The 22,422-nt window shown below is 44.4% G+C and overlaps 1 long non-coding RNA gene across 2 annotated transcripts in view; it reads left to right on the top strand.

Moving 5' to 3' along the window:
* Window positions 1-8,393: 8,393 nt before the first annotated feature.
* The window catches only part of LOC147121873 (uncharacterized), a 99,493-nt gene continuing 85,464 nt past the window's right edge, over window positions 8,394-22,422 (top strand). Inside the window, exons 1-2 of one of the 2 annotated variants that reach the window (XR_015077641.1) lie at window positions 8,394-8,525; window positions 8,992-9,108. This is a non-coding gene — a long non-coding RNA (uncharacterized LOC147121873). Of the gene's footprint in view, window positions 8,526-8,547; window positions 8,898-8,991; window positions 9,109-22,422 lie in introns of those variants that run through there. The other variant, XR_015077640.1, reaches the window with a different exon arrangement.

Genomic DNA, 22,422 nt, shown 5'->3' with positions numbered 1-22,422 from the left:
CGGCCGTTTCTCGGTGGGTGCTGAGTTGATCAGCCGCGGACCACGGCTTAGTTGGCGATGGCAAGAAATCGCCCGGCACCCGGAGTGGTTGGTCGTACACCAGTTCCGTGGAAGATGACTGCAGGTCTTCTTTAGGCGCTGTGCGCAAACCAAGCAGAACCCACGGAAGCCGATCCACCCATGCCGTGCCCTGAAGGGTGGATCTTAGCGACGCTTTTAGCGACCGATGGAACCGCTCACACAACCCGTTCGCCTGTGGGTGGTAGGCCGTGGTGCGATGGAGCTTGGTGCCCAAACCTGAGGCTACAGCGTTCCAAAGTTCAGACGAAAACTGTGGACCGCGGTCGGACAAAATATCTGACGGGACACCGAAACGTGCGACCCACGAGGAGATAAAAGCCCTGGCGACATCAGCGGAGGTGGTAGATGTCAAAGGAACTGCCTCTGGCCATCTTGTAGTGCGGTCGACCATGGTCAGGAGGTGTGTGAACCCTTGTGACGGCGGAAGCGGCCCAACGAGGTCGACGTGGACATGGTCGAAACGGCGTTCTGGCACTTTGAAAGTGACCAAGGGGGCTTTTACATGTTGTTGAACCTTAGATTTTTGACACACGATGCAAGTGTTAGCCCAGTCGCGAACATCTTTACGCATCCCTCTCCAGACGAATTTAGATGCCAGTAATCTTTGAGAGGCCTTCAGGCCCGGATGTGAAAGTCCGTGTATGGCATCGAAAACTTTGCGACGCCAGGAGGTCGGAACGATCGGGCGGGGATCCCCCAAGGAGACGTCGCAGAGCACGGAGGTGGCTGCTGAGTGGAACTGCACATCTGCTGGCTGGAGGCAGGAGGAGTCGGAACGGAACGCCTGTGTTTCCGGATCGGTGGCTTAGTCGGCAGCCAGTTGGGAATAGTCGATCCCCAGCTGAATGGCTTGGACGGTCGTATGCGAAAGACAATCAGCCACCACGTTGTCCTTTCCGGCCACGTGCTGGATGTCGGTAGTAAAGTCAGAAATAAAGGTAAGTTGTCGCTGCTGTTGAGCCGACCACGGTTCGGCGGTCTTGGCCATGGCAAACGTCAGTGGCTTGTGATCCACGAACGTGGTAAAGTGGCGTTCCTCTAATAAAAATCGAAAAAGGCGGATAGCCAGAAACAGCGCCAACAACTCCCTGTCAAACGTGCTGTATTTGCGCTCATTATGTCGTAGTTGGCGACTAAAAAACGCCAGTGGCTGCCACGTGCCGCCGACCCACTGTTCTTGCACGGCGCCTATGGCGTAGTCCGAAGCGTCGGTCGTGAGAGCGATAGTGGCACCCGGCAGTGGGTGTGCCAACATAGTGGCGTTTGCAAGAGCGGTCTTCCTGTCGCTGAAGGTGCAGTCCATCTCGGGCGTCCAAACCATGGGCCCTTTACCCGGCTTTCCCCTGAGAGCCTCGTAGAGTGGTTGCATTAGTTGAGCGGCCCTGGGAACGAAACGGTGGTAAAAATTTACCATACCCAGGAACTCCAGGAGGGCCTTGATGGACTGCGGCCATGGGAACGCTGTAATCGCTTCTACCTTCGACTGAAGCGGCATCGCACCCTCCGAAGTGATGCGGTGGCCCAAGAAGTCGATATGTGGTAGGCCGAACTAACATTTGGCCGGGTTGATTATCAAACCATGTTGATGGAGGCGGCGAAAGAGGGTGCGCAACTGGCAGATGTGTTCCTCTTTGGTGGAGCTGGCGATCAGAATAATCGCAAGTAGACGAATAAAAAGGGAAGGTCCCGCAGCACCGAATCCATCAGACGCTGAAACGCCTGCGCCGCATTCATAAGCCCAAACGACATCTGGAGGAACTCGAAGAGGCCGAAGGGAGTAATGACCGCCGTCTTTTGGATGTCTTGGGGGTGTACCGGCACTTGATGGTATCCCTGTACGAGGTCGACCTTCGAGAATATTGACTTTCCCGCAAAATGCGCGGAGAAATCCTGTATATGTGGTATTGGGTGCCGATCGGGGGTTGTAACGTCATTAAAGCGTCGGTAGTCACCGCATGGCCGCCATCCTCCACCGGGTTTCGGGACGATATGGAGTGGTGAGGACCAGGGACTATTCGACCGGCGAATAATCCCCAACCGCTCCATTGCGGCAAATTCTGCTTTAGCGGCCGCAAGTTTGGTGGGTTCCAGGCGCCGAGCTCGTGCGTAAACCGGAGAGCCGGTCGTTGCGATGTGGTGCTCCACGCCGTGTTCGGCGGTGGATGAGGAGAAAGTAGGCTTGGTTAGCTCCGGAAATTCCCCGAGCAGGCAAGTGAATTCGTTAGGCTCGGGCGTAGCACAGGAAACCGTGTGCGACACAACTGTGCTGCGGAAACAAGGGATGGAGTTGAAGGTGGCCGCGTTAATCAGATGGTGATTTCTCACATCCACCAAAAGGCTGTTGGCGCATAAGAAATCTGCGCCGAGGATGGCTTGCGAGATTTTGGCGGTGATGAAATCCCATTGAAAACGCTGTCCGCCGAAACACACCTGGGCTTGCCGTTTACCGAAAGTACGGATAGCACCGCCGTTGGCGGCCTGGAGGGGAAAACCACGCCTCCCAGTCCGGATGTCGAGGACGGAGGCGGGCAGGATGCTACACTGCGCCCCTGTGTCGCATAGAAACCGTCGGCCGGAGATGGAATCAGTAATATAAAGGAGCTTCCCGGAATCGCCGATCGCCATCGCGGCCGTGGGACATCCCTCAGGCTCGGGCTGCCTTTCCCGGACTTGGCGCTGGTGTCTTCTCTTCGGTTGAGGCGTGAAACTGCAGGGAGGCCGGCAGCATCTGGCTCTCGCGCCAAAACGGGCATGGTAAAAGCACAAGCCGGGCGATGGAGGCGTCGGGGCGGAATCCGCGAAGGGGGGTCGCCTCGTGGCGGCGCAGTTCTGCTGCGTGACCGCATAAATGGTGTCCACCTCAGCGGCAAGTGCGATGCAATCTGTAGCATCCGATCTTGCGAGGACTGCCTGTACCTGCTCGGGCAATTGGCTCAAAAACAACTCCTGAAAGAGGAAGCATTGCGGTTCGGAGCCAAGGAGTGTGAGCATCTGGCACAGCAACTCCGATGGCTTGGAGTCACCTAACCCGGGCAGCGTAAGTAAACGGCGTGCACGTTCCGCCTTCGTGAGGCCGAAAACCTGAATTAACCGTGCTTTTAGCATTTCGTACTTGCTGTCGACCGGGGGGTTTTCAAGCAGGTTGATGATCCTTGAAGCCGTGGAGCCGTCGAGTGCGGAGACCACGTAGAGGCAACGGATCTGATCTGCCACGATGTTTCGCAGTTCAAACTGAGCATCCGCTTGCACGAACCAGGAGGCCGCCTGTTGTTCCCAGAACTGAGGGAGCTTCAAAGCCACCGCGTTCGCTTCCATCATCTCGTTGCGTGTCGCTTCCTCCGCGAAGATCGTTCGCGAAAGTTCGGGGTCACCACTGTAGGAATTGTCAGGTTCCTAAGCAAAAGACTGAGATTGAGTCAGTCTGTTAACTAAACTAAGTTTAATGCTGTTTTGCAGAAGTAACAATCAAACGCAGGAGAACTAACAAACAGGTCTATGCTCAATGCTGGCTCCACGAGGACTGAGAGGGCTCCTCCCTCTGACGTCATGACGTCATCACGTTTCCTGCCGTTGGGAACGTCACGTGACCCACGTGGTGACGTCATCGCGTTTGGTCTTAACCCTTTAGAGACCGCGCTATTTACATGTAGCAAAACGAATACAGGTACAGATTCATTCTGTTACAGATAATTATGTACATCGATATAAGAGTCCCTTGGTGGCTCTGCCACAATAGCATTGTTCTTTGGTCTTGGCTGCAGTGGCACAAAATATTTAATGACCAGGTGCTCCAATGTAGAAGACCCCATCAAAACCTCAAACTAATGCAATGTACTAATATGAATGACATGACCAGTACCCTCTTACTCATACAGCCTTACACTACCTTGAAAGCTTCCCATGAAAGGTGTCCATTATGCACCTAGAAAGACTTTGCTATACTTCACTTTCCCACAACCTGATCTATTGTTCCCCTTGACTTTCCTTCCATTGTGTTTGTTCCTCTAATAATATCCACTATGGCTGATGCATGGGTATTCCTGCACCACCTCCATCAAATGTCAATTATTGAACCACTTCTACCCTGTTATCAGGAGAATATTTCACAAAACGAGAAGTCCTCCCTAGCCTCCATCCTCTCGCACCATTTTAGGATGTGACACAAGAGAACCAAAGGCACAGAGACTATGGAGGAAACGGGATGCATAAGGCTGTTCCAGCTCACTGTTTGTGTCTACATTTTCGTGCTCTTTCTTTCTCATCCTATTCATACAGACACTCACTGGAACCAAACCAGACAATGAAGAACAATTCCTTGTCAATCATTCTGTAAAAAGCAAAATGTCACCACGTTATCATCAAAGTAGTATCATAACCCTTGCTCCTTTTTCAAGAGCCAGTGAAAGCAAACACTTCTGAACAGGCAACATCACTTACCTGATGGGTAGTGGAAATCTCTCCCCCAAAAGGCTGTGTATGCTGGGTCAGTTGAAATTTTCAAGTCTGAGATTTCAATTGACCTAGCATACACAGCCTTTTGATAGACTTTTGTTAGGTAAGGGTATCAAGGGATATGGAGCAAAGGTGAGTAAATGGAGCTGAGGTACAGATCAGCAATGATCTAACTGAATGGCAGAACAGGCTCGAGGAGCTGAAAGTCTGCTCCTGTGCCTATCTTCCTAAATCTGCTTGCTTTGAATAATGTCTCAGAAATTGGAAGTAGTTGCCATTGATTTTCATATTTCTCTGGCTCAAAAATTTGAAAATGTTAGTCTGCTGGTTCCTCTTTTGATGTGCAGGATGTGAAATTATATTTCTTGCTGGCTGAACAAATCAGTTTCTCCTGATTAAAGGTGAGGGGCCTTGCGCAGCGTGAACTGGGGCTTTGCTGGGCCACCAGGGAGCGGGGTGCTGGCAAAAGGTATTTTCTCTGTAGTAGCATCATTAAAGTTTTATGTAACTACGCATATATTAAAACTCTTTCATCTGCGTGCACTTCTTTACAAAACTTTACTTCTTGTCACACTTTTGTGTGAACTTTTCCAGTACAAATTCTTATGTCCATGTTTATAAATTGCCTACATAAACTTGTCACATTGTAGTTAAACCCTCCTACCAATGGTGGTGCTGTAGTTCCTCAGTTTTGCCTCTGCCAGCTCACCAGCGTGCACTGCAGAGCTCCAACTATTTGCCTAGCCCTATGGTTGGAAGTGGGAGATCATGTGATATAACCTTCAGGAATATGACCTGCCAGACTAGGCAACCCATATCTTTATGGGAAGTATTTGTGGTACAATAGTAATGGTGCGTAAAGTTAAAAACCTGTTCATGTAATCCTTAAATATATTTTATATAAATATTATTGCAACATCACATTTCATCATTTACTTGCTTGCTTTACATATAGGATTAGGAAAACATCTTCATTTTTTCTTTAAATTTATTTTTATGATACTAATTTATCACTGGCATCTGCCCAACAATGTGGAAAATTGCCCAGGTATGTCTTAATTGGCAAAAACAGGACAAATCCATCACGATCAATCACCGCCCCATCAGCCTACTCCCAATCACCAACAAAGTGATGGAAGGGGTCGTTGAAAGTGCTATCAAGCGGCACTTACTCACCAATAACCTGCTCACCGATGCTCAGTTTGGGTTCCACCAGAATCACTCAGCTCCAGAGCCCATTACACGCCTTGGTCCAAATATGGACAAAAGAGCTAAATTACAGAGCTGAGGTGAGAGTGACTGCCCTTGACATCAAGGTAGTATTTGACCGAGTGTGGCACCAAGGAGCCCTAGTAAAATTGAAGTAAATGGGGATCAGGGGAAAACTCTCCACTGCCTGGACCTGGCACAAAGGAAGATAGCTGTGTTGTTGGAAGCCAATCATCTCAGTCCCAGGACATCGCTGCAGGAGTACCTCAATTCAGCGTTCCAGGCCCAACTATCTTCAGCTGCTTCATCAATGACCTTCCCTCCATCATAAGGTCAGAGGTGGGGCTGTTCACTGCTGATTGCACAGTGTTCAGCTCCATTCAAAATTCCTCAGATAATGAAGCAGTCCATGCCCACATGCAGCAAGACCTGGACAACATGCAGGCTTGGGCTGATAAGTGGCAAGTAACATTCGCGTCACACAATGACCATCTCCACCGCCCCATGATATTCAACGGCGTTACCATTACCGTGTCCCTCACCATCAACTTCCTAAGGGTCACCAATGACCAGAAACTGAAGTGGACCAGCCACATCAATGCCGTGCCTACTAGAGCAGGTCAGAGGCTGCGTATTCTGTGGCAAGTGGCTCATCTCCTGACTCCTCAAAGCCTCTCTGCCACCTACAAGGCACAAATCAGGAGTGTCATGGAATACTCTTCACTTGCTTGGATGGGTGCAGCTCCAACAAAACTCAAAATTTGACACTATCCAGGATAAAGCAGTCTGCTTGATTGGCACTCCATCCACCCCGACAATCAGGTTTCTGCCCCGCCACAGTACTGAAACAGCCCTCATCAAAGTCACAAATGACATCCTATGTAACTGTGATCATGGTAAACTGTCCCTCCTTGACCTGTCTGCAACTTTTGACAGGGTAGACCACACCATCTGCCTACAATGCCTCTCTCCCATTGTCTAGCTGGGTGGGACTGCCCTTACCTGGTTCCATTCCTATCTATATAGTCGTAGCCAGGGAATCACCTGCAATGGCTTCTCTTCCCACTACCGCACCATTACCTCTGGAGTCTCCCAAGGTCTTTCCTTGGCCCTCCCCTATTTCTCATCTACATGCTGCCCCTTGGCGACATCATCTGAAAACACGTCAGGATCCACATGTACGTTGATGACACCCACCACCTCCCTCTTCATTGCCTTTGATTTGTCACACTGCTCGTCCGACATGAAGTACTGGACGAGCAGAAATTTCCACCAACTAAATATTGAGAAGACTGAAGCCATTGTCTTTGGTCCACACCACAAACTCTATTCCCTAGCCACCAACTCCATCCCTCGCCTTGGCCACTGTCTGAAGCTGAACCAGATCTTTCGCAACCTTGCCGTCCTATTTGACGCTGAGGTGAGCTTCCAACCCCATATCTGCTCCATCACCAAGACTGTCTACTTCCACCTCTGTAACATCACCCATCTCTGCCCCTGCCTAAGCTCATCTGCTGCTGTAACCCTCATCCATGCCTTTGTTACCTCAAGACTCGACTATTCCAATGCTCTCCTGGCCAGCCTTCCATTGTGCACCTCTGTAAACTTGAGCTCATCCAAAAAAAACGCTGCTGCCCATGTCCTAACTCACACCAAGTTCTGTTCACCCATCACCCCTGTGCTCACTGACCGACATTGGCTCCCAGTCCGGCAACAACTCGATTTTAAAATTATTATCCTTGTTTTCAAATCCCTCCATAACTCACCCCACCTACCCCTCTGTAACTTCCTCCAGACCCACAACCTGCCGAGATCTGTGCACTCCTCCGATTCTGACCTCTGCATTCCCGATTTTCATCGCTCCACCAGTGGTGGCCAAACTTTCAGTTGCCTAGGACCTAAGCTCTGGAATTCCCTCTCTAAACCTCTCTGCCTCTCCTCCTTTAAGATGCTCCTTAAAACCTACCTCTTTGACCAAGCTTTTGGTCAGCCACCCCAAAATCTCCTGAAGTGGCTCCGTGTCAGATTTTGTTTGATAACGCTCCTGTGAAGCGTCTTCGGACGTTTTACTATGTTAAAGGTGCTACATAAATGCAGGTTGTTAAATATCAACTCCCTGCACCATCAGCATACTGTGGCTGTAATGTGTACTATCTACAGGATGTAAGGCACTGCAGCAACTCGCTAAGGCTTCTTCGGCAGTACCTCCCAAACCCACGACCTCCACCACCAAGAAGGACAAGGGCAGCAGGCGCATGGGAACACCACCACCTCCAAGTCCCACATCATCCTCACTTGGATATAGATCACATGTTCCTTCATTGTCCCCCGTGTCAAAATCCATCACCTTCTCAGGGGCAACTAGGGATGGGCAATAAATGTCAGTGGTGCCTACATCATGAGAATTAATTTAAAAAAACACTGATTACAGCCAAGCTTTCCTACATTTTCAAATACATAATTACAAATAAAATTTGCTTTGTATTGCCGTCTCCAGAAAGCTATTTCCCACGCCAGACAGCCCGGGGGGAGGGAAATCCACCGCTCTTGTCGTGTGTCAGATGTTGCTTTGTGTGCCCTATTGAACACTCACTGTCGGGTGAGGACATCCCTCGCTCGCTATAAATCAGACAACTGCACATTAAAGGATGTTCCCGAGTCGATTTGTCTGGGGAACGCGCGTGCACGAAGCCAACCAGTAAACAGCCCGAGGGAGGGATTTTCCCTCATCAGGGAGGCAAATCCCGTGGTTCCGGCGGCGGCCGCGCCCATAGCAGACACAGGTGCGCGGAGATTCTGACAAAAGGTCATCGACCTGAAACATTAACTCTGTTTCTCTCTTCACAGATGCTGGCTGACCTGCTGTCTCCAGCATTTTCTGTTTTTATTTCAGATTTGCAGCATCTGCAGTATTTTCTTTTTGTGTTTGTGCGGCGGAGATTCTGCTCCTTCTCCAGCTGACAGAGAGCACGCGCTCCGGACAGCGTTCTGTCTCCGGATTGCCCCGGGGTTGCCGGCTGGTGTCGCGCGCGCTCAGCACTTTGCTATTAAGCGTGAAGGGCCAGAGCGAGCAGCATCTGGCGCCGTGTGTATGCGAGGCTTGCACATAGCCAACTAAAGTGAACCGTTGTGTGTGGGTTTTTTTTTAAAAAGAGGTGAACGTCCCGTCCAATTTGCTACCCTGTCTTCATTGAGACCGCACACATTTTTGTGGAAAAAATAATATATATATATTCTCGTCTGACACAGGTACACTACAAAACTGGAAAGAATGGTGGACTTGGAAAATGAAGTGCCTCCTCTTCCTCCAAGGTACAGATTTCGTGACTTGCTGCTGGGAGATCAAGGTTGGCAGGCAGATGACAGGTAGGTCCAGTTGGTGATTTTTTTCTTTTTAATAGGCGTTTGAATGCTGGCTGTCGCGGATGTTTGGAGAAGATGCGCAATTTTAATATAAATGCAACTTGTTACGCACATTGAAAAGTTTGTTCCTTTGCTTTGCTGAAATATTGCTAAATACAATACCTATGCATAGATGCTTATACAGTTCAGGTTACAAAGGTTTCGAGCTTCGATGTCAAGAAAAAAATCATTCAGATTCATTATATGGTTGATTTAACAGAGCTGTCAATAGAGATGTTTATCGTTTCCCTTTCTCGTCGCATGTTCATGTTAACCTGGTGTAGTTATGCCTTTGTGCTTTTCTGAAGGTAATCGTACATTATTGAAACCAGCATTACTAATTCACCAGTACAATAACATTAGAAAAGCAGCCTTCAAAAATTTAAATTTAGATTCCAAACTCTGTCCGGCTTTATCTGAAAAAGCTTGTAGATACAAGGACCTGATCAAAGTATCTCGGCACCTAGAGTACATCTGCATGTGTTCTCACTGAAATGCCATTTACTAACACGCACAGTCTACTACCATGATTTATTGTGTATTTAAACATTGTCTGCACATTCTTACATAATGTTAATGGAGATATAATTTTGAAAACAGTGGGCACACCATATGTAAGCTAGTTTTAATGGTCTTGTATAGCAATCGAAAGAAGGAATTGCATTTATGTGGAGACATGTCAGACATTAATTTCACTGCAAGATCTCTTAATTCTTCAAGACTAAGTCCTAACTTTATTACTACTGAGTGAAATATTCAACTTGAAATTTATTTATTTATTTATTTTATTTATTTATTTATTTATTTATTACAGCAGTGGGAGACTGGAATTGTTCAAGGCATAAAAATCAAAGCCTGCTAATGGTCACAGGTGGCAAACTGAGATGGAGTATGTGCCAAAGGGTAGAAATATCAGGAGGAAGGTTAAGGGAAATCGCTAAAAACCTACTAGAACTCCCGACCCAAGCCCTGGAGAAAAAGGAGTAGATTTGTCTGGAGGAAAGTTGTTAGAGATTTCTAAGATAAACTAGATGGGTTTATGGGTCAGTGATTTATTTGATTAATTTTTGTTGTGTTTATTATGTTAAATTTAATTCTGACCTACAAAGTCAATTGCTTGTAAAGCAACACAGCTGCCCAAAGAGGTTGGAGTAAAATTGCTTGAGTGGTTGGTTGGTCTTGTAGCACTTGCTGGTTTGTGAATAGTAGCTTTAAAAATGGTTATGTTGTGGTTGCTAGTCATTTTAGTAGCTTTTCTAGCAGTCTAATAAATGGATTGGAATTTATGTCTTACTGGTTCACATGAAGCCCATTGGTTATTTGAGCTGGCCAGCATGGTTAATGTACCTGATAGTGTTGATCCAAACTTAATTCTTTGCAGAATGGATTGTGGCCCCTTTTGAGGACTGATGCCTTTAACTGGTATGAACTATATAGACATGCAGTGAACTAAAGACTTTTAAATATGTAGAAGACTAGTTGAAGTCCTGTGGTATTGCACATAGAAGATAGGAGCAGGAGTAGGCCATTCGGCCCCTCGAGCCTGCTCCATCATTCAATGAGATCATGGCTGATCATCCAAACTCAATACCCTGTCCCTGCCTTCTTCCCATATCCCTTGATCCCTTTAGCCTTAAGAAATATATCTAACTCCTTCTTGAATATATTTAATGAATTGGCCTCCACTGCCTTCTGTGGTAGAGAATTCCACAGGTTCACCACTCTCTGGGTGAAGAAATTCCTCCTCCTCTCTGCCCTAAATGGTTTACCCCTTATCCTTAGACTATGACCCCTGTTTCTGGACTCCCCCGGCCATCAGGAACATCCTTCCTGCATCTAGTTTGTCTAGTCCTGTTAGAATTTTATAAGTTTCAATGAGATCCCCTCATTCTTCTAAATTCCAGCGAGTATAAGCCCAATCGACCCAATCTCCCCTCATACGTCATTCCTGTCATCCCAGGTATCAGTCTGGTGAATCTTTGCTGCACTCCCTCTATGGCAAGAACATCCTTCCTCCGATAAGGTGACACAATACTCAAGATGTGGTCTCACAAAGGCCCTGTACAACTGCAGTAAGACATCCTTGTTCCTGTACTCGAACACACTCGCTATGAAGGCCAACATACCATTTGCCGCCTTAACCGCCTGCTGCACCTGCAAGCTTACTTTCAGCGACTGGTGCACAAGGACACCCAGGTCTTGTTGCACTTCCCCCTTCTCCCAATCTATTGCCATTCAGATAATCTGCCTTCCTGTTTTTGCCACCAAAGTGGATAACCTCGCATTTATCTACATTGGGCAGAAGCATGGCAGATGCAGTACAATCACCCAACCTGTCCAAATCATACTGGAGTTTCTCGGCATCCTCCTCACAGCACACATGCCCACCCAGCTTTGTGTCGTCTGCAAACTTGGAGATATTACATCTAGTTCCCTCGTCTAGATCATTAATATATATTGTGAATAGCTGGGGTCCTAGGACCGATCCCTGCGGTACCCCACTAGTCACTGCCTGCCACTCGGAAAAAGACCCGTTTATTCCAACTCTTTGCTTCCTGTCTGCCAACCAGTTCTCTATCCAAGTCAGTATCTTGCCCCCAATCCCATGTGCTTAACTTTACATGCTAATCTCTTATGCGGGACCTTATCGAAAGCCTTCTGAAAGTCCAAATACAGCACATCCACTGGTTCTCCCTTATCTATTCTACCAGTTACATCCTCAAAAAATTCCAATAGATTAGTCAAACACGATTTACCTTTTGTAAATCCATGTTGACATTGTCCGATCCTGTCACTGTTTTCCAAGTGCTCTGCTATTACATCTTTTATAATGGACTCTAGCATTTTCCCCACTACTGATGTCCGGCTTACCGGTCTATGATTCCCCGTTTTCGCTTTACCACCTTTTTTGAATAGTGGGGTAACATTAGCTACCCTCCAATCCATGGGAACTGTTCCAGAGTCTATTGAATTTTGGAAGATGACCAACAATGCATCTACTATTTCTAGGGCCACTTCCTTAAGTACCCTAGGATGTAGATTATCAGGCCCTGGGGATTTATCAGCCTTCAATCCCATCAATTTCCCTAACACCATTTCCCTACAAATACTGATTTCTTTCAGTTCCTCCCTCTCATTAGACCCTATGTTCCCTGACATCTCTGGGAGGTTATTTGTGTCCTCCTTTGTGAAGACAGAACCAAAGTATGTATTTAATTGGTCTGCCATTTCTTTGTTCCCCATTATAAATTCCCCTAATTCTGACTGCAAGGGACCTACGACCAATCTTTTTCTCTTCACATATCAATAAAAGCTTTTACAGTCATTTTTATGTTCCCTGAAAGCTTACACTCCTACTCTATTTTCCCCCTCTTAATTAATCCCTTTGTCCTCCTTTGCTAAATCCTAAACTACTCCCAATCCTCAAGTTTACTGCTTTTTCTGGCCAATTTATATGTCCTCTCCTTGGATCTTATGCTGTCCCTAATTTCCCTTGTTAGCCACGGTTGAGTCACCTTTTATGTTTTATTTTTATGCCATACAGGGATGAACAAATTCTGTAGTTCATCCATGCGATCTTTAAATGTTTGCCATTGCCTATCCACTGTCAACCCTTTGAGTAACGTTCCCCAATCAATCCTACCCAACTCGTGCCTCATACCATTGTAGTTTCCTTTTATTTAAATTCAGGACCCTAGTCTCTGAGTCAACTACTTCACACTCCATCTTAATGAAGAATTTGCTCATATTATGATCGCTCTGCCCCAAGGGGCCTCGCACAACAAGATTGCTAATTAATCCTTTCTCATTACATAATACCTGGTCTAAGATGGCCTGATCCCTAGTTGGTTCCTCGACATATTGGTCCAGGAAACCATCCCGTAGACACTCCAGGAATACCTCCTCCACGGTATTGTTAGTAATTTGGTTAGCCCAATCTATATGTAGATTAAAGTTACCCATGATAACTGCTGTGCCCAAATTGCATGCGGCTCTAATTTCCCGTTTAATGCCATCCTCAACCTCCGCATTATTGTTTGGAGGTCTGCATACCACTCCCACTGACGTTTTCTGCCCCATGGTATTTCTCAGTTCTACCCATACAGTAAGCTAGCAGGGAACATTAAAAGCTTTTACAGTCAGTTTTTTAGATATGTGAAGAGAAAAAGATTGGTGAAGTCAAGCGTAGGTCCCTTACAGTCAGAATCAGGGGAATTTATAATGGGAAACAAGGAAATGGCAGACCAACTAAATACATACTTTGGTTCTGTCTTCACAAAAGAAGACACAAATAACCTCCCAGAGATGCCGGGGAACATAGGGTCTAATGAGAGGGAGGAACTGAAAGAAATCAGTATCTGTAGGGAAATGGTGTTAGGAAAATTGATGGGACTGAAGGCCGATAAATCCCCAGGGCCTGATGGTCTACATCCCAGGGTACTTAAGGAAGTGGCCCTAGAGATAGTAGATGCATTGCTGGTCATCTTCCAGAACTCGATAGACTCTGGTGCAGTGCCCATGGATTGGAGGGTGGCTAATGTTACCCCACTATTCAAAAAAGGTGGTAGAGAAAAAGCGGGGAATTATAGACCGGTAAGCCTGACATCGGTAGTGGGGAAAATGCTAGAGTCTATTATAAAAGATGTAATAGCAGAGCACTTGGAAAGCAGTGACAGGATCGGACAAAGTCAATGTGGATTTACAAAAGGTAAATCATGCTTGACTAATCTACTGGAATTTTTTGAGGATGTAACTGGTAAAATTAGATAAGGGAGAACCAGTGGATGTGGTGTATTTGGACTTTCAGAAGGCTTTCGATAAGGTCCCGCATAAGAGATTAGTGTGCAAAATTAAGGCACAAGGGATTGGGGGCAAGGTATTGACTTGGATAGAGAACTGGTTGGCGGACAGAAAGCAAAGAGTTGGAATAAACGGGTCGTTTTCCGAGTGGCAGGCAGTGACTAGTGGGGTACCGCAAGGATCGGTCCTAGGACCCCAGCTGTTCACAATATATATTAATGATCTGGACGAGGGATTTGGATGTAATATCTCCAAATTTGCAGACGACATAAAGCTGGGTGGGAGGGTAAGCTGTGAGGAGGATGTCGTGAAACTCCAGTACGATTTGGACAGGTTGGGTGATTGGGCAGAAACATGACAAATGCACTATAATGTCGATAAACGTGAGGTTATCCACTTTGGTGGCAAAAACAGGAAGGCAGATTATTATTTGAATGGAATCGATTGGGAGAAGGGGCAGTGCAACGCGACCTGGGTGTCCTTGTGCACCAGTCGCTGAAGGTAAGCATGCAGGTGCAGCAGGCGATTAAGAAGGCTAATGGTATGTTGGCCTTCGTAGTGAGAGGGTTTGAGTACAGGAACAAGGATGTCTTGCTGCAGTTGTACAGGGCCTTGGTGAGACCGCACCTTGAGTATTGTGTGCAGTTTTGGTCACCTTACCTGAGGAAGGATGTTCTTGCCATGGAGGGAGTGCAGCGAAGATTCACCAGGCTGATACCTGGGATGGCAGGAATGACGTACGAGGAGAGATTGTGTCGATTGGGCTTATACTCACTGGCGTTTAGAAGATTGAGAGGGGATCTCATCGAAACCTATAAAATTCTGTCAGGTCTGGACAGACTAGATGCAGAAAGGATGTTTCTGATGGCCGGGGAGTCCAGAACCAGGGGTCATAGTCTAAGGATAAGGGGTAAGCCATTTAGGACAGAAATGAGGAGGAATTTCTTCACCGAGAGTGGTGAACCTGTGGAATTCTCTGCCACAGAGGGCGGTGGAGGCCAGTTCATTAAATATATTCAAGAAAGAGTTGGATATGTTTCTTGAGGCTAAAGGGATATGGGGAGAAGGCAGGGACAGGGTACTAAATTTGGATGATCAGCCATGATCTCATTGAATGGCGGAGCAGGCTCGAAGGGCCGAATGGCCTACTCCTGCTCCTATCTTCTATGTTTCTATCAGGAGTTGGGACCAAAATTTGTTTTCAGGTGAAACGGGGTTGAAGACCGGGGGGTAATTGGACCAGATCATGCAGACGTAATTTAGTCCCCACTTTAAAATCATACATCCTGCCCTTATTTTTATATATTTATTATAAATTTTTGTGCCTATATTTATAATAGAAATGTATAGTGGTCTATGTAATTCATGCTGTAATTATACGCTCCTGCCATTGGTGCTGGTGCAACACTTCACCGGTGGGAGAGTGTAATTACAGTATGACAAGTTTACAGAGGTAATTTACCTTAATGTGGACACAGGAATTGATAATGGAAAAAGTTGATGGGAAATACATACAGATGAAACATAGAAACATAGAAGATAGGAGTAGGCCATTCGGCCCCTCGAGCCTGCTCCGCCATTCAATGCGATCATGGCTGATCATCCAAATTCAGTACCCGGTCCCTGCTTTCTCCCCATACCCCTTGATCCCTTTAGCCTTAAGAAATATATCCAACTCCTTCTTGAATATATTTAATGAACTGGCCTCCACTGCCTTCTGTGGTAGAGTTCCACAGGTTCACCACTCTCTGGGTGGAGAAATTCCTCCTCATTTCTGTCCTAAATGGCCTACCCTTTATCCTTAGACTGTGTCCCCTGGTTCTGGACTCCCCGACAATCGGGAACATCCTTCCTGCATCTAGTCTGTCCAGTCCTGTCAGAATTTTATAAGTTTCAATGAGATAACCTCTCATTCTTCTAAACTCCAGTGAGTACAAGCCCAATCGACCTTATATTTTAATATAGTATGGATTTTCAAATTCCTAAAATGATTTGTTCCATGTTAAAATAAGTTTTCTACTATAAAACTAGATTTATTTTCCCAAATGGAATAACGTGTTAATTTAATAAAATAAAATGGACTGTGAGTGGCTTTTCTGATATGCGTGCTTTTTAAGAAAAAAAAAATCAGACCTCCAGCAGCCGGAGTTTGAATTTGTAAAACTAATATTAATTTGAAAAAAAAACATTACTGTTTTAAATATAAGGCATGTCTTGACCAGTATATTTCTATAGTTCCAAGTGACTTGCAGGCTCCTAGATCTTTTTGTTAACATATTGTTTACATTGCTTGATTTCAAAATTTTCCCATCCAAGGTAGTTGATTCTTCAAAATATAGAAAAATGTACATTACTGAATTATCTACTAGTTGCACCAATGTGACAACTGCAGTTTCTTATCCCAGTAACATAAACTACCTCTTGCAGATGTGTAAAGTGGAAGTTGAATGAGTTTAAATGTTAGACTTGTGCATTAATTTAGCTTGTTCAACATTCATTATGATAATGAATATCATAAAGGGATTCTCGAGACATTAGATTCTGGTAACAATGGGACTTGATTCATTAACATAATATGCAGTCTGTCTAGCATATCTTTTCTATTTCCACCATGCCTTCAGTTGAAAGGATTAATATTTGTCACTAAAGAAGATGTATGAAATAAGAATTAAAATATAATGCAACCATTCTGTCAATAGGAAATAAGAACATGAGCATGAAATGAGAAAAGGCTATTCATCCATTGAGCCTATTCTTTCCACAGACACATGCACAATCCACAAAAATCATGGACTCAATAGTACTCGCTTCATTTTCTGAGTAACATTTTAGCCAAGTTTCTCCCTACTGGCAAAGGCAAAATGAGTACCTATCTAACTTTCCATTTTATACTATAGAGCCTGTCAGCTGCCTCCATGGAAGGAAATGCCAATCATTCCAACACCTCCAGTAAGCTCGCATTTGAAGCAGTATTCAATTTTTCTTTCTGTAGTTATCTATCGTAGTCAACATTCCTTCCTTGACTAACATCACCATAAAACAGGTTATCCGGTCATTCAATCATTTGCTATTTGTGAGACCTTCCTGTGTACAAATTAGCTGTTACATTTACCTATATAACAGCATTGATTGCACTTCAGAAGTGCATTACCTGTAAAGCACTATAGGACATCCAGAGGATGTGAAAGGTGCTGTATAAATGCATATACTCTTTCCTTTCCTCAGTAAGCTCCCTGCTGGAGTGGAGCTAATCTACAGAACAAATGGGAAACTGTTCAACCTCCGTCGCCTCCAGTCCAGATCCAAGGTTAAACTAATTTGTTTTGATTATTGTCTAACACTTTTAGGAGCATTTCTTATCACCTAAGAGTTGATTCTGTAATTGTGTGCTTGTAAAGAATTCCACAAGTGGGCGTTGCTGAATCAGACCAGTATTTCCAAGTGCAGGGGTTTGTGAGCAGACTTTGGAGGCTGGCCCAGATCATGTGTGGGCTCCATTAAAACTCCTAATTGTAGTCCATAGTATGTAAATTGATCACATGAGAAATTCCAAGTTTTGTTTTTGCTCTCCTCACTACTTTAGTGCTGCGTCCCCATTTAAAACCGGTGTTCTAGCCTTCCCTGCTCTGTCTTCCAGCACTTGGATTCTTTAAAAGGTGCGAATGACAAATTACAATAGTGTTGTCAGTTACAAATTTCTTGGACTTTTCATACTGTAATAACTTTGGAACATTATCTTTTTGCAGCTGTATTTTTGTATTGCAAAGTTCCTTTTGCAGAGATTTGCCACAACACTATTCCTGACAGCAGCCTCTTCCTTTTTAGTAACTACAGTACTCAGTATGGGCATTCCAGTGGGCTTTCCAATGGAACTGATGGGGTTGCGGGAGGAAGAGGAGTTCAGACAGACAGAACAAAGACCAATGCACTTGCACTTCAGGCATCTGGCAATGACTTTGCCTTGATCCAGGACCCAAGTTTTTAGACCCAGACAAACCTACTTGGGGATGTCTGAGGTGACCTGCCTTCACTGTATATGCTACATGAGAGACTGTCCTGAAATTATGCTGTTTACTTTAGACTGACCTTGAGTTAAGGTCCACCACAGAGATAGTCCTACACATTGCTGTGACAGTAATCTCTTTTTTGAATATTTACATGACCAGATCTTTCCCAACCATCACTAGTCAGTATATTTGCCACAGTTGTCAGTCTTCAGTCTGAATGAAGCAAGTCATAAAACCTTGTTTGGTGGGTCAAATATTTTTTGTCACTTTCTCCATGGAAAGGAGCAATAATACAAGATGGTGCGGTACCTTGCCAAGTGGCAGCCTTTTCAATAATGTAGGGCCTTATTGATACCGCATGGGTATCTATTAAGGCCCCTAACCACAATTAATGGCACATATGACGAGGCGAGGTTTTCAATCCATCAATGTGCAGGTAGTGTCTAACCACAGCAACAGCGTAAAGTCAATGCACAAAACCCCATCAGCAGCTGTGATGCTTGCACTTGGTGGCAGTACACTGAGCCAGCACGGTTTGAAAGGCAAGACAGACTGGATGGCTGTCTGCTACGCGACTAAGGCTACTCCCTGGAAGCTACCATTGAGGAACCCCCCAAACAGAAGTGGAATGGAACTCTGATTAGGCTGATGGCTCTACCTAAATTCTGATAGATTGCACAAATTAACAGTCTGGACATGGCTCCTGTGAAGCGACTTGGTGTGTTTTACTACGTTGAAGGCACTATATAAATACAAGTTGTTGTCTGCAAACACATGTACGTCTATAACCTGTTTTTTTTCTTAAACTAATAATCTTTAATAAAATTCAGTATACTTTAATGTGGGTAACTATAGTGGAAACTAATGATCAGACAGCAGTATGCTGTTACAGATTTTAATGACTGTATAAGTGCAATAGGTTTTGCTGATGCTACAAAAAAATCCTAACTCTCCCTCAATATAGTAGGAATAAATTAGTTTTATTCTGCTTCTTCTGCACTGCTGTTTAAAAATAAATTCTGTAAATATAATCAGTGCTTTCACTTCGGCATAGAAACCAAATCTGATATTGCCATTTTATATTAATTTTTGTTTTGTTCAAAATGTATTCGTGCTGGTGTTTGTTGTGTCTTAGTTTCATCCACAAAAGTGTCCCTGGAGCTAAGACATTGCTCACTTTCTCTCTAAATGCGGTAATAGGAATTTGGTGGAAAATGTTCTTCTTTTCTCCATCTTTGGTTGTAGCAAATGATTGTTGTGGTTAATGCCAGCTGGAGGCTGGTGTTAATGTGAATCAAACTATATAAAAACAAACAAATAATTCAATGGCTCATCACATACAACAAGATGACCTCAAGGCATGCTGTCATGTTATGGATGAAGTGGAAGAGGTAATAAAGGCAACAGAGGCTGTATACAGCCTCTGTTGCATCAGTCTAATCAACACTGCTATTTGGTGATAGTTTTCACATTGAAACAATATTTTCAAGCTATATGTAGCATTGTACATGGATAGAGGATTAGTCCAATATTCATACCTATTTCTAATAAGAGGAAAAGAAAAGACGGGGATGATGGGGCATTGAAACTTATCCCTTCAGCACCTCCCATCACAAATAACCCCCACTGATTTTGTTTACACTGTCCTATCTGCCAAACCCACTGTCTAACCTTTCCAAGATGTCGTCTTCACTCATTTCAGACATGACACGCACCAACACAGATATGTGCACTCTATGGAGCTCTGTTAGTGAGTTACAGGAGGGTGCACGCTGAATTATGGAGCGTGAGTAAGGAGAAACAAATGGTAGAGAGTAGTGGATGAGTTTGGTTCAAGTGCTCATACTTGGCTTGTAGACAAATGGAGTTTAATTTGTGATTACTAACATTTCATGGAGACATTTGAAAGTGTGCCAAGCAACTTGGAACATTTGTGGGTGAGTCTGGGGGTGGGTGTCCAATATCTGCATCTGTGCAAAGTTGCATGAATGCCTAACTGAGCTGCAGAGCACTATGAAGAGTGACGATTCCTGGGCCTGCTTCAGTGGGATCCCATTTTCCAAGGTCCTAAGTGTTTCACCTGACTAGGGCTATGGAAACCTTGGGCATCAATATATAGCAGTCTGTCTTGTCCAGATTCAACATGCTGGCAAATTAGATTGGAGATAGCTGTCATGCAGGGCTACATTGATCTCATAACTACTCAATGGTTTGCATTCTCACAATCTTGGAAGTTTACAGCCCAGAAGAAGGACTTTTGGCCCACCATGGCTGTGCTATCTTTTTGATAGAGCAACCCAAAATTTAAGCAAAATACTGCGGATGCTAGAAATCTGAAATAATAACAGAAAATGCTGGAAAGACTCAGCAGGTCAGGCAGCATCTGTGGAGAGAAAAACAGAATTAATGTTTCAGCTTGATGACCTTTCATCAGTACTGGAAGATATTAGAGATTTTAACAGTTTATAAACAAGTACAGAGGCAGGGAAAAGGGCTGGCACTGTACTTGCTTATAAACTGTTAAAACTGCTCTACACAAATGACTTCAGATGTGATGGCGTGCAGGGCCAGGCAACCACTGCACTATTCTCACATGGGGTCAGAAGTTGCAGGGATATCCACTGACCCAGCACAAGGAGATGCAGTATTGCATGAATCCTGAGATGCAGACAGTCATCACACTCCAATTTCCACTGGACAATCATTTAGAAGGAGCATGTTGTTCCACTCCCGTGGAACCTCAGCAATTCACAGTACCATTACACTAGCCAGTGCCAGAAAAACAATCCTGCCTGAATTATTTCATACAGTACTAGAATACCTTTCTTTTAGGATCAAACACCTCCACTATGCTAACTTCAAATTTGCTGTGTTACAGAAATTGGAGAACTTCGTGCTGTCCTCTCTAGCCAATATTTTTAGAAAATAGTTAATATTTCAACTATTCCATGTTCTTTCATTTTATTGTAAGTTTTAGTTTTTAGGGCTAAAAGTTAATTTAAAAAATAATAGACCTCAGTGAATAGTGGAGGCAGACAGAGGGAAAATGCAAATTAGCTTTTCTTCAATTATTACTACTCCAGGGATTAGCTTGCATAAATTCTAACTTCCTACCTGACTTTTTTAACTGTTATATGAAAGAACATTTTGTGCTTAATCTCAACATTTTTGCACCTCTCTTTAATACATGTTACATGCTGTTTTAATGCATTTCCTTACCTTCATTCATTTTGAAACTCGTTACCAAAGCACTCAACCTTTGTCAGACTTGTACCAGTTATCGTACTAGGAATTTTGCAGATAGCAGCCATCATGCCATATATTACAGCATTACCCAGATTACCCCTGCATTGGACAATTAAGTATAAATACTTCGTGATGACTCTAGAGCAATTAAAATGACAGTTCGCTAATTAATTTAGCTGGCTTTTGAAGCTCCCAGAAGCAATTGATAGTGTTTATGTAGAACTGCAAGCAACTTTATTGAATAAAAATGATTTTGGTAGGAAGGGAGGGTTTCACTCACTAGTGTAGACAGATGTGCATACTGTCCAAATATGTGTAAACCTTTTCTTTTAGGGCAGTGAATCGATGCATGATGCACCAGCCAATTTGCCTCCTCGGAATCTTGGTGGCTGGAGAGTTTGTAAAGATGAGATCTTCTTTATTTTTAAGAATCAGTGGTGGTATGGCCTGGGACGAACTCTCCTACAACTGCACCCCACTCTCCCATAACTGGTGCCTTCTCTCCCTGCTCTCTTGTGGTTCCTCAATGCTTTCTGTTTCTGCTCCCCTCTCTCCATGCCTTTTCACCACTTTCAACAGTCTCCTGCACCTTTTCACCACCTTTCCAGTTTTGTACCAGCCTCATCTTTCCCTTGCCTTCTTTTCACTCTACCTGTGGTTTCTGGCCACTCACTGCTCTCTAGCCCGCCTGGTCCCTACTCCATTGGGACCTTCTGTAGAATAGAAGGCAATAAATCATTAAAATAAAAACTGATTGAATCCCTTTTTGAGCAAGTTTATTTAAAAAAATAAAATAAATAAATAATAAATAAATAAAAAATCTCAATGATGGCACTGTGCCCCTTTCCATTTGGGGATCCTTTTTAAACTCAAATGTATTTAAAAAGAAAGGCACTGAAATGTTGTCCTTGAGGGGTAAAATCTAACTTTTAAAAAAAAAAAAAAACTGTATTTTAGTGTAAAAACCCAGAGTTCAAAAAACTAGTCATTTTCTTTGGTTCAGTGTCACCAACCGCCCCCATAAGCTGATTTCATGTTTCTGACGATCCAGTGTATCTTTTGCTGTGCAATATCGAGGGTAAATAATACTGTGACCCAAGCATTTTAACAGAGAACCCTTGATCTATTACTGAACTGTATCACTTGCTGTCACATGATTCTACTCTCTCCAAGAAGTGGACTGAGACTTTGGTTGTAAACCAACAGATTGTTTATTTAAATTAAG

This window comes from Somniosus microcephalus, chromosome 3 (genome assembly GCF_052327205.1).
Source record: "Somniosus microcephalus isolate GS21.2 chromosome 3, FLI_Smic_1.0, whole genome shotgun sequence".
NCBI lineage: Eukaryota > Metazoa > Chordata > Chondrichthyes > Squaliformes > Somniosidae > Somniosus > Somniosus microcephalus.
Note: the sequence above shows the minus strand (reverse complement) of the source record. Positions and strands in the feature narration are given on the sequence as shown.